We start from the raw sequence: 12,559 nt of genomic DNA, 5'->3' as shown, positions 1-12,559 counted from the left end.
TAAGCCGCGCCCTCCGCCCCGCACCATGAAAGGGAAAGTGGAGAGGTGCCCGGTTTCAAGGCTCTCTGACCACGTTTGCAAACCGCGCCGGCTTCTTTCTCAAGGCTGGTCCAGGGGAGGCACTCTGCACATGCTCGCAGAAGCCATTTCACAGCACAACGCAGCGTAACGCGCCTGTCTCCTCTCCTCTCTGCCCCGCCGCTGATTCTTGCCTGGATCTGGATGGGCAAAGGGGGTGCAATGAACCCCACATTGGTGCTTCCCTGGAGCCAAGCTCTGTACTTGCCTTGTGGACAACGCTCCTAGAGTGACCCCAAGGGCGGATCACCCTTTTGCCGAACCCCCCCCCCCCTTATTTTTTAGTGTTTGCCGGAACCTTTGGAACTCTCTGCCTCTTGGTACAGGCAGCGCCTACTTAAAACATTCTCGCTTGGCTGAGCGCCCAAGCAGCTTAGAAAGCGGGTGCGAGTTTGGGTCTGTTTTTCGTCTATCGCTGTTCTAACATCCCGAAGTGCTTCTTATTGATAACTTTATTGTTGTATCCTTTTTTGTCACCGCTTTGAAGTTTAAAAAAAAATAAAAATCATGCGGTGTATAAATTTCATGAGATAAAAATGGCAGCTGGGGGGAGAGGGTTAAAAAACGGCGACAAGGCACCCCAAGGTCCATTCTGTGCGGTTCTTCAGCCTAGGCTCTGCCCGCCTGACCTTGGGCAGAAACCAGGAACCCTTAAGAAGATGCCAGGCCATAGCAGGAGGGAGGATGGGTGTAAACCCTCCCCTGCCCTTGTCCCCAGATGTGCAGCCTCCCCCCCCCGTGCCTGGGCACCCACCCCTGGGTGTTGCCCGCTGTTGTCGGCCAGGGCGGGTCCCACAAAAGATGGAAGGGAAGGAATTGTTTGCTTTCAAAACAAACAGGCTGCGCCCGCCCCACCCATACCAGGCCGGGGTGGGGGGAAGGCTAGGAAGGGCCTACTCCTCTCCCGCTGCCACTAGGGCAGACTCTGCGAACCTGGGGCCCGTCCATCTGCCTCTCCCGTGACCGTCAGCCCCAACATCTTTGACGCACGTTCCATGGTTTCCCCTGTTTGCAAGCCGCCTCGCGTGTAGCGATATGGAAAGACTGTAGCCTATACGAATGAAAAGTGAAATGAAATGAAAAAGTGCAAAAAGTGTCCCAAATAAGCTCTTGTTCTGGTAGGGAAAGAGGAGCTGGCAGCCCTGACGTTTTCAGGCATCTCTGCAGTGGAAAAATGCGCCTCTCTTTTTGGGAGCTGCGGTTCCTTTTTCCGGAAGAGGATGCTTAGATTGAATCCAGCTGTGCGCTGGTGGGGGGGGGGTGCTTGCACCTGGGGAGCCAAAACTGCAAAGAAAGAGAAAGTTTGGGCAGGATCCATGTTCCACATCTCCTTCAAAAGAAGTGTGCATGCACAAGAAAGCTCATACCAATGACAAACTTAGTTGGTCTCTAAGGTGCTACTCACTGGAAGGACAGATCCTGAAGCTGAGGCTCCAATACTTTGGCCACCTCATGAGAAGAGAAGACTCCCTGGAAAAGACCCTGATGTTGGGAAAGATCGAGGGCACAAGGAGAAGGGGACGACAGAGGACGAGATGATTGGACAGTGTTCTCGAAGCTACCAACATGAGTCTGACCAAACTGCGGGAGGCAGTGGAAGACAGGAGTGCCTGGCGTGCTCTGGTCCATGGGGTCACGAAGAGTCGGACACGACTAAACGACTAAACAACAACAAAGATGCTACTGGAAAGAATTTTTTTATTTTGTATCCCCTTCAACGTTTCTCTGATGAGAAGAGGGATGTCCATTCCGTCCCCTCCATTTCTCCCGTGAAAAGAGGGACTTCCGGTTCCAGAAGATGTCCCAGAACTGCTCAAGGACCCCGCCCAGCAGACAAGTTTCTGGATCCAGGGAAAGGTGCAAAGGGAGCTGAGCTCACTTCCAGGCTGAATCTGAAGTGGATTCACACCACAACTTGGCTGCCCACTTCAGGCGCCTGTTGCCTAGTCCAACCCTGCCTGGGGGTTGGAGCTGCTGCAGAATGGCTCAAGGACATTAGTCTAGGAAAAGGAGCAGCTGTAGACAAAGGAGGGAGGGAACCTGTTTCTGGGGGAGCCCCATGGATGTGGTGGGGACCACCCCGCAGGGTTCCTAGTGCAAAAGGGAGCTCTTGGCCTGGGCTTAGGCTCTGAACCTAAGGCTGCTGCGCCAGGGGAACCACGCCTTCCGGTATGGCCGAGGGGAGCGATGGGCAGAGGCTGGTGGCCAACGAACTGGCTGGCCCTCCTTCCTTCCTTAGCCAATTATGTGTGGAATCAGAATCGTAGAGTTGGAAAAGAATCCCCCAAGGGTCATCCAGTCTAACCCCCTTGAACTTGGCCCCTTAGCAAATCAGCAACCAGCTCTGATCTCTGAGCACAGGTCTCCCTCCTGCCAGCAATTGCACTGCAGGATCCTGCACTAACCATGGCTTCCAGATTAAACAGGGGGGAAGCTCCACATCGAGCGCATTGCAGTAATCTCTTCTTCTTCGGGGCAGGGACCAGCCAGATGTTCTACACCGCTGCTCCCAGGCAGCACAGCCATGTTGCCCCGGGGGCTGATGGGAGTCGTAGTCCAAAACATCCCCAGAGGGCACTAGGTTGAAGGAAAGCGATGGTGCACATCAGTGACACGCAATAAATAACATCCTAAAGGGTTGGCAGCCCTGCAAAGCAGCTCGCAGCCTCCCCTCTGAACAGCTGGACACTTAAAATCCTAAATCCGGGAGCAACACTTGCCCAGATGGGATTAGTTTGTGAATGGAGGATCCGGCGTGGATTAAGGCCCGAAAGCACTCAAAGGGAAAAGCCCGGGGAGATCAAGCACAGCGAGGGAAAGCCCCAGATATGGGGGGCGGGGGCTCAGGGCAGAATTTGTCCAAGGGTCCAGTTCCTCCCTCCAATGCAGTGTGGGGGCAAGGAAATACAAGGCCAGGTAGAGTTTCCAGAGGAAACAGAGCTGTGGAGCAGAACCTGTGAGAGGCAGTGTGGAGTAGTAGTTAGAGTGCTGGACCAGGACTTGTGGGACCAGGGTTCAAATTCCCACTCAGTCATGAAGCTCCATGGGGTGTGACCCTTGGGGGGCCGGCCACTGCCTCTCGGCCAAATCTACCCCGCAGGGTGGTTGTGGGGATTAAATGAGGAGGGGGAGGGAAGCTCTGCACGCCTTCAGCTCCTTGGAGGAAAAAAAAGGGGGGGAGAGAAATTGAAAGTGCTTCCAGAGGACACCTTCTCTGGCCCCGTCTTAAGCACTGCAGGACAGAGATTTCCTGGGAGAAGGGAAAGGGGCCAGGCAAGAAATCCAGGCGGAGAGCTGCAAGTCTGTGTGTGGACCAGGGCAGCCATGGCACTTTTTAAAGAGCTTTACAGTATCTTAACACGGACTGCTTTTCAAAGCACTTTAAAGCCTTTAAAACAACTCCGAAAAGATGGTTTGGAATCATAGAGGTAGAGAAATGTAGAGTTGCAAGGACCACCTAGTTCAACCCCCGCAGTGCAGCTAAGAAACCACTGGAAGGGCCATCCAACCTCTGCTTCAAACGAAGGAGAGTCACCACCTTCTGAGGTAGCTGTTGTCTCCCTCCTGCTCCTTTGCCAAGACCTGAACCTGATGGCCGGTGCATTTGACGCCCTTTTTTAAAAAATTCCCTTTATGGGTCCCTACAGCAGCAGCAGGTGCTGTTGGCTGCAACCTTCCAACCGTCTGACTTCTCCCACAAAGGCGCACTCCTCCTCCAACGAACAACGACAGATTTCTCCAGCCCAGGCAGAGCTGGGACCCTCCCAGCCAAGGTGACTCAGATTTGATATGGCTGTGGGAGACGTCTGCATCCACGCTTGGGCTGGGCGGATGAGAGCCTGCACCCACAATCCGAGGAATGTCCGAGGGTTTGTGGGCGAGGGATGTGGAAGGTAAGAGACGGCCGTGACCTGCGAAGAGGCAGGGCCCAAAGCCCCAAAAGGAGCAAGGGTGGAGGAAGGGAGAGGAAAGGGGCTCCGGTGTCCGAAGGAGCTTCTAGAGTCTAGACCAAACAGAGGCTGGAAGGCTATCTGTCCGGGATTCTTTGGCTGTGATTCCTGCATTGTGGGAGTTGGTCTAGATAACAACAAAAAGAGCCTGCTGGATAAGTCCAAGGACCATCTCGTTGAGCATCCTGTTCTCACAGTTGCCTGTGGGAAACCAGCAAGCAGGATTCCAAGCATTGCTGCCACCACTGCCCCCTGTGGGAGGGAGTTCCATACTTCAACTATGCGCTGCATGAAGAAGGACCTTCTTTTATCTTTTAACAGACTCTTGGGCATCCCTTCCAACTCTAGAATTCTGTCATTCATTCGATATTTTCAAACACATGTTGGATGGCCATACCTGAAGGAGCGTCTCCACCCCCATCGTTCGGCCCGAACACTGAGGACCAGCTCTGAGGGCCTCTTGGTGGTTCCCTCACTGTGAGAAGCGAAGTTATAGGGAACAAGGCAGAGGGCCTTCTCAGTAGTGGCACCCGCCCTGTGGAACGCCCTCCCATCAGATGTCAAGGAAATAAACAACTACTGACTTTTAGAAGACATCTGAAGGCAGTCCTGCACAGGGAAGTTTTTCATGTTTGAAGTTTTATTCTTTTTTTAATATTCTGCTGGGAGCTGCCCAGAGTGGCTGGGGAAACCCAGGCAGATGGGCGGGCTATAAATAATAATAATAATAATAATAATAATAATAATAATAATAATAATAATAATAAATTATCATTATTACTGTATCTGCCAGGGATTCTTTAGCTGCGATCCCTGCATTACAGGGGGTTGAACTAGATGACCCTTGGAAAATTCTATGATTTTCCTGCCGTGCCCCCCACTTTCTGCCCATTCACAGGAGAGGGTGACTGCAAGGCACAAAGGAACCAAAGGTTCCCTCCCCCCCACCCCATTGGCTGAGCTTCCTTGCCGGCATGTGCCAACGCACCAGCCCCTGGCCTCTCTTGCCCTCCTTCTACCCAACAATTGGAAGAGAACCGGGTGCTCAACATTGCTTTATTGATCATCTGGCATTAAATGCTCTTGCCTTAAGTGCATTCCCAATTGATCTGAGCTCAGGCTCTGCAGAGCACCCCTGCCAACCCACTTCAGTGACAGGGCCTGTGTGCCAGTTCCATGCCAAGCCAGGGCCCACGAGCCCCTTTATAACTCTTCCTCCTCCTAGCACAAGGACTGGATGACCTCGATGACCCCTTTGCGGGGCTTCCCTCCCACTTGACCCAGAAGCTGTGGTCAGTGCAGGAAGCTGCAGAACGATTGCTGGCAGGAGGGAGGCCTTGTCTTCAAATCTGCCCTGGTTCCCCATTTACTACTGGGCCAGGTTCAAGGTGTTACAATTAGCATATAAAGCCGTTAACAAACTTTGGACCAGCTTACCTACGAGATTGCCTGACTCCTGATTGTTTGTAAGAACTTGGCCATTTAGTGTGGCACTTTGGAACTCCCTGCCTATTGATATCAAGCAGGCGTCTTCACTGCACTCTTTTTCACTGCCTACTTAAAACACACTTGTTTGGGCAAGATGCTGAGAAATGCTGGTCCGACTTTTAACCTGTTTGAGTATTTTTAGTCTTCTGTATGTTCAAACGTATTCTTGCATTCCACCCCCACCCTTGATTTTCTTGTTCTATTCTTTTTTCGTAAAATGCTTTGAGCCATGGGTGGGCAAACTAAGGCCCGGGGGCCGGATCCGGCCCAATCACCTTCTAATCAGAGTGTTTTTACATGAGTAGAATGTGTCCTTTTATTTAAAATGCATCTCTGGGTTATTTGTGGGGCATAGGAATTTGTTCATTCCCCCGATAGATAGATAGATAGATAGATAGATAGATAGATAGATAGATAGATAGATAGATAGTCCGGCCCCCCACAATGTCTGAGGGACAGTAGACTGGCCCTCTGCTGAAAAAGTTTGCTGATCCCTGCTTTGAGTTTTCTGGCCTTCTTTTTGCAATCAATTATTTCATGAAATAACTAAATAGTGGCTGGTGTGGAGTGGAGCCCTTATTCCTCACAAGGGCTTAGCGGGGAGGAAGCAATGTGGATGCCTTGGTTAGAGCAGCAAGAGTTTAGCTTTTTATGATTATTCCTGAGCAGTGTTGACTCAAAGGAGCATCTCTTGGGGGGGGGGCCTTCATGGGCTGCTTCTGGGATCAAATGCCACCAAATACCAGTTGCTGGGAAACAGAGATGGAGAGGGGCTTGGTTGGGGGTGGGGACCTATTGTGATCCTGCTCTGCTTGTGGTCTTCCAAAGGCATCTGGCCGGCAGAGCAAAGGAGAGGGGCCTTTAACCTGATCCAGCTGCAGCACTTTCGCTGACCATTTTGGCTGTGGGTCCTGCCCGACAAAGGGCTGGCAGATTCTTGGGCCAGGATATTGTTTATGGGTTTTCGTTGGGGTCAATATTCAATTGTGTGTGTGTGTGTGTGTGTGTAAACAAATTTCATGTTATAATGTACTGTATTTAAAACAGGCGCAACAGTTATAACAACACATGAAAATTAAATGACGAAAAACAAAACTAAAAGATATTGACATAGAATGGCCACAGGTATAGGTTGGTTAAAGGAAGGACTATCAGTCTTATCAGATTATCAACAGTTTCAATTTGGGAGATATTAATTTTGCTATTATTGAAATTTGGGGAGGGGGTTGTTTGTGTGTGGTTTTGTATCACAACTTTTAGATCTTGTCAGGGGACCTTCCTACAGGGAACCTCCCCCCATCCTGTTGACCAGCTCTTTGCCCAGTGAGAGCAGCAGCAGTGGGTCAGGTGGGGGGAATGAGGAAGTTAGCAGGGATGGAGGAGGCAAGGCTCAGTGATGTTGGGGAGCCTTTGCGCAGCCTTGACCAAGAGGTGGAGGGGAACAGGCAGCCCCTTCCGGTGCCCGAATTGAGGCGCGCCACTAAACGTAAGGTCGGGAGGAGGCGTTTCGTGGTGCCCAAGCTCTTATGCTGGTCACGCAGCAGGAAATGTCCACTCCCGGATTCTGCGAGTGACTAGGAGGTCATGTTTTCTGCTATCTCTGCACTGTAAATACTATGCACAATAAAACCTTTAAAGACAAGTATGGACTTGGGTGTGTCCTTACTCAAGAGAAGCCGCAACAACACCCTTACAGATCTTATTATGACTTACCTGGAAGATTGTTTGATTTTTATTTACTGCTTGTGATGACTCCTTTTGTTGCATTTTTGCAATGTGAATCCTTTCATGTCGCAAGCCGCCTTGAGCATGGATTTAACTATGGAAAGGTGGCACACAAATAAGCTACGATCGTAGAACTGTAGTGTTTGGAAGGGACCCCACGGGTCATCTAGTCCAACCCCCTGCAATGATGACGGCAATGTCCTTCTGTTGGCCTTCTTAATTCTGCCAGCGTAACTGAACACACCAACCCTGGAGGTCAGCTCACCCCTCCACAGAGCTGCCCAAGAGTATTCTCTCTCTGGGAAATGTTATGGAAATGTCGGGGAGGGGCACATCTTTAAAGTTGTTGCAATGTTACAAACATTACAGGTGAAACTCGGAAAATTAGAATATCATCGAAAAGTGCATTTATTTCAGTAATGCAACTTAATAGGTGAAACCAATATATGAGATAGATGCATGACATACAAAGCAAGATATGTCAAGCCTTTATTTGTTTTAATTGTAATTATTTGCCGTTAGGCGGGTCAATTATAAATGTAATGTAATTATTGTTGTTGTCGTTTAGTCGTTTAATTGTGTCTGACTCTTCGTGACCCCATGGACCAGAGCACGCCAGGCACTCCTGTCTTGCACTGCCTCCCGCAGTTTGGTCAAACTCATGTTCGTAGCTTCGAGAACACTGTCCAACCATCTCGTCCTCTGTCGTCCCCTTCTCCTTGTGCCCTCAATCTTTCCCAACATCAGGGTCTTTTCCAAGGATTCTTCTCTTCTCATGAGGTGGCCAAAGTATTGGAGCCTCAGCTTCATGGATCAATGCCTTCATGGATCAATGCCTTGTCGTGGTGAAGGGGCTCGAATAACTCAGAGAAGCTATGAGCTATGCCATGCAGGGCCACCCAAGATGGACAGGTCATAGTGGAGAGTTTTGACTAAACGTGATCCACCTGGAGAAGGAACTGGCAAGCCACTCCAGTATCCCTGCCAAGAAAACTCCATGGACAAAGACAACAGGAATGTAATTAATGAAATGTAATAGCAGTTTATTTTTGTATTATTGTAACTATTTGTTTTATTACTGTGGAATTTCCAAAAGAAAGCATTTGTAAAAAATAAAAGAAAAATAAAAAATAATAAGTTGCATTACTGAAATAAATGCACTTTTCGATGATATTCTAATTTTCCGAGGTTCACCTGTATGCCTAAATGTATCTTTTCAACTTGACAGCTCAGGAAAGATACCTAGCTTTATAAATTTGTAGAAAATCCATACTTTAACCGACTCTCCTCATTCCAACGCCATTTTAACCCTTAAAGAAAGGTGAATTTGGGCTCCACCTCCCTCCATGAACCAAGAAGCAGGAAGTCATGTGGGCAGCAGGAACATAATTCCCCAAGTGTGTGAGCACAGACACGGGGGGGGGGGGCACCAAGGGGGCAACACTAGACATCCGCAGAGGCAGTTGAGCAAGTCAGGTGTTCTGAAAGCCCATCTCCAGACAAGTCCTGAGGGCAAGTAGATGTAAAGAGATTTATTGTTCTTCTGGTGATGGCGACTTAAGAGGTGTTGGGAAAGGTGTCTGATCAAGTGACCTAATGTTGAACTTATGTAACCTTTGTATACCCCTCCCCATTTGCAACATGCTCTGTGGGTTAAACCACAGAGCCTAGAGCTTGCTGATCAGAAGGTTGGCGGTTCGAATCCCCGCGATGGGGTGAGCTCCCGTTGCTCGGTCCCTGTTCCTGCCAACCTAGCAGTTTGAAAGCACATCAAAAGTGCAAGTAGATAAATAGGTACTACTCTGGTGGGAAGGTAAACAGCGTTTCCGTGCGCTGCTCGGGTTTGCCAGAAGGGGCTTTGTCATGCTGGCCACATGACCCGGAAGCTGTCTGCGGACAAACGGCGGCTCCCTCGATCTATAGAGCGAGATGAGCGCCGCAACCCCAGAGTCGTCCGCAATTGGACCTAATGGTCAGGGGTCCCTTTTAGTGATGTAGTGATGATGTATCAATGCTGCTGCTCGAAGTGTATTCTGGGGGAAAGAGGGAAGTTTTGAAAGAGGATGTCACCCCATGCTCGGGGTTCTTACTCCTGTGGGGACCTGTTGCGCAACAATAAAGATCGTGGTCTACTGACCGCTGTTTTGCTCCAAATTACTTGGCTGGAACTTCCTTCTTTTGCTTACCGCATGGACCCGCAGGGGACTTGCACCCCGACAAGCTGGGCTGTTGGGTAGTCTCTCTCCCCGGAATTTTTCCTTAACAGAAACAAAACAGGACACACACACACCCTGCCCCGGGATGTTCTGGCTTGGCTGGCCATGTATCTCCTTCTGATGCACCCTTATTCATTTTATTTCTGCATTTATATCACACCTTTTCCTCCAAGGAGCTCCAAGTGGCATTTATAATTCTCCTCCCCATTTTATCACTGCAACAACCCTATGAGGTAGGTTAGGCTGAGAGAAGACAGTGCCTGGGCCCCCCAAGGCCACACCCAGTGAGCTTCATTGCTGAGTGGCAGAATTCGAATCCTGCTCTCTCTCAGGCCCTAGTGCAACACTCTTAACCGCTACCCACACTGCTTCTGGGGACAAGCATACTAGGAGGCAGCCCCACACACCCCTGGGGCAGCCTGGATGTTGTTTGCCTTTGCGAGGCAGCCGGGGAAATCGAGCGTGAGGTGCAAAGTGGAAGCGATCCTGAAAACTCATCTCCCTTCAGCCGCAGTATCCGGTTCTCTGGAACCGCTCCAAAACACTCACACAGATGTGATAAGAGCATCTCCTTTACATGCTGACAGGCTCTTGGCGTCTCCTGGCAGAGCTGGAGAAATTCACCAGCTGGAATCCTGGAGAGCTGTGGTGGTTGCTGCTGCCAGCCAGGGTGGGCAATATTGAGCCAGATAGGCCTGTGGCCTGGCTCAGGTTAATGCCACTTGCTGGAGCAGGTCAGGGAAAGTTCTTGTTTGGTTAGTGGGCAGCTCCTGAACCCGGCACAATAGCAAAAGCGCTCCCAGGCGTTTGCAAACATTGCTCTGCAGAGGATATTGTGTTGCTGAGGAAGAGTTCAGGAAAGGGCCCCCCACAGTGATCCAGGCGATGGAGAGACTCTCCCGCAAAGGAAGGCCGGAGCTTTTTCGCTTGGAGAGAAGGCGAGGAAGAGGCAGCAGGACAGAAGTTTCTAAAAGGAGGCAAGGCACGCAGAAAGGAGAGAAAGGAAAGCTTATCTCCCTCTCTCCTAATGTGAGAACTTGCAGACATCCAATGCTGCTGAAGGTCGGATGATTCAGGACGGGTAAAAGAAAGCACAGAGTTAAACTGCGGAACTCTCTCCCACAGGTGGCCACCAACCTAGATGGCTTTAAGAGATTAGGACACAACTGCATTAGTCAAAAAACAACATTTTGAATTCGTTATAAACATGCAACACCAGATGGCGCCGAAGAGCAAAAAAAATTATATGCGGTTTTTACATAGTTTTCTTCTTCTTTTGTTCCAACAGTTTAATTTCTGACTTATTTATAGCGGGTTTCCCCCCCCTGTGTGTAGAGCTATCCTTAGACAAATTCATGGAGAAGGAAGGCTAACCAGGGTGGTTGTGCTCTGCCCTCTACAGCTGGAGGCAGCGAGACTCCTGAACACCAGGTGCTGGAAACCGAATCCTGATTGCAGTTTCCCAGAATGGGCACCTGGTTGGCCCCTGCGAGAACAGGAGGCTGGACTAGATGGGCCATTGGCCTGATCCAGCAGGCTCTTCTTAGTTTGTTAGATCATCCCAATGCATGAGATGAATATATGTTCTGATAATCTCATTTTGAGCCTGTGGTTCCAGTGGACCCAAGCAGACATTTAAACCTAGAGAGGTTAAAAAAAACAATTTAAAGTTTCCTGGAAAGGGACTCTGGGATTCTAATTCTTTAATAGCAAATCTCATTGATGCTAATATTATAGCTGCTCAGAGTGGCTGGGAAAACCCAGTCAGATGGGAGGGGTTATTATTATTATTGCCACCTTATGAGTGGAACAGGCCTCTCTTCCTGGGAGCAAAGAGGGTATCCTAATGACCCTAGATCTTGCAGATGTGGGACAAGAGGGTCATTGTGGTGTAGTGGTTGGAGTGCTGGGCTAGGGCCCAGGAAAGACCAGGGTTCGAATCCCACCACTCGGTGAAGCTCACTGGGTATGAGCTTGCGGGACAGTAATTCTCTCTTGGTTTGACCTACCTCGGAGGGTCATTGTGAAGATAAAATGTAGAGGGGTGAGAAGTCTGCAGACCACCTGGCAAACTTGGATAAATGGAACAAATAACTATTAGACGATTCAGCGAAGATGAAACAGATCAGGCTGGTTATCCCACAAAACAGTGAAAATCTATTTTATAGTGGAATCGGTGTTATGAATGGGCATGACTGGGATTTTCTGTTTCTGCACTTTTAAAATTGATTTCCCAGCATCCCTTAAAAAAAAAAAGTACACACATTTGTAACTGCCCACATCTTTGTGAAGCTGCTTGCTTTAAACCCCCCAGAGCAGTTCATATAAATTAACTGTATGGATCAATTCCAATATCTCCAGCTGTTAGCTGGGAAAACATCTGCTGAGATGCAAGAGCGGTTAACCCTTTGGCTGCCTCCTTTCCTGGAACAGGAGGACGCCAAGTGGGTCTTTAGAAAAAAGGAGGCAACCTGCAAACCCACCCACCCACCAAAGGCAGACTTGCATGCCCAGCCAAAGCGGAGCCCACTGTCAGCAGCTCCCATCGGGGCTCCCTCCATTGTAGGGAAATGGAGGTATAAATAATTGAACTTTAGAGGTATTGATTGGCACACGCCTGCCATTAGCTCCAGCAGAAGGCAAGCAAAATGTCCTTTTTTGTTTTGCCGTTCCTGGCTTTATGAAACCCGCCTTCCTGTTTCCGTAGGAGGGAGAAAGCCCAAAGATTATCAATCTCTCTGCACCCTCTGTGGTCCTGAGATCAAGGGTGGTTGGAGGTGGTCTCGTGTGTGTGCTTGGATCAGGCCCCCATGGTCTGTTCAATTGGCACTTAATCCCATGAAAACACAAGGGGAGCGATTCCTGGGTAAAATCCGCACAGGAATTTTAACAAGATGAATTTTAACAAGGAGAAATGTAAGGTACTACACTTGGGCAAAAAAAAAAATGAAAGGCACAAATACAGGATGGGTGACACCTAGCTTGAGAGCAGTACATGTGAAAAGGACCTAGGAGTCTTGGTAGACCACAGACTTGACATGAGTCAGCAGTGTGATGCAGCAGCTAAAAAAGCCAATGCAATTCTGGGCTGCATCAATAGGA

At 49.5% G+C, this 12,559-nt stretch overlaps 1 protein-coding gene across 1 annotated transcript in view; it reads left to right on the top strand.

Moving 5' to 3' along the window:
* EGLN2 (egl-9 family hypoxia inducible factor 2) overlaps positions 1-12,559 on the top strand; it is a 189,675-nt gene that overhangs the window by 59,705 nt on the left and 117,411 nt on the right. The window lies entirely within an intron of this gene.

The sequence above is a fragment of the Zootoca vivipara genome, chromosome 6, assembly GCF_963506605.1.
Source record: "Zootoca vivipara chromosome 6, rZooViv1.1, whole genome shotgun sequence".
NCBI lineage: Eukaryota > Metazoa > Chordata > Lepidosauria > Squamata > Lacertidae > Zootoca > Zootoca vivipara.
This window is presented reverse-complemented; position numbering and strand designations above follow the sequence as displayed.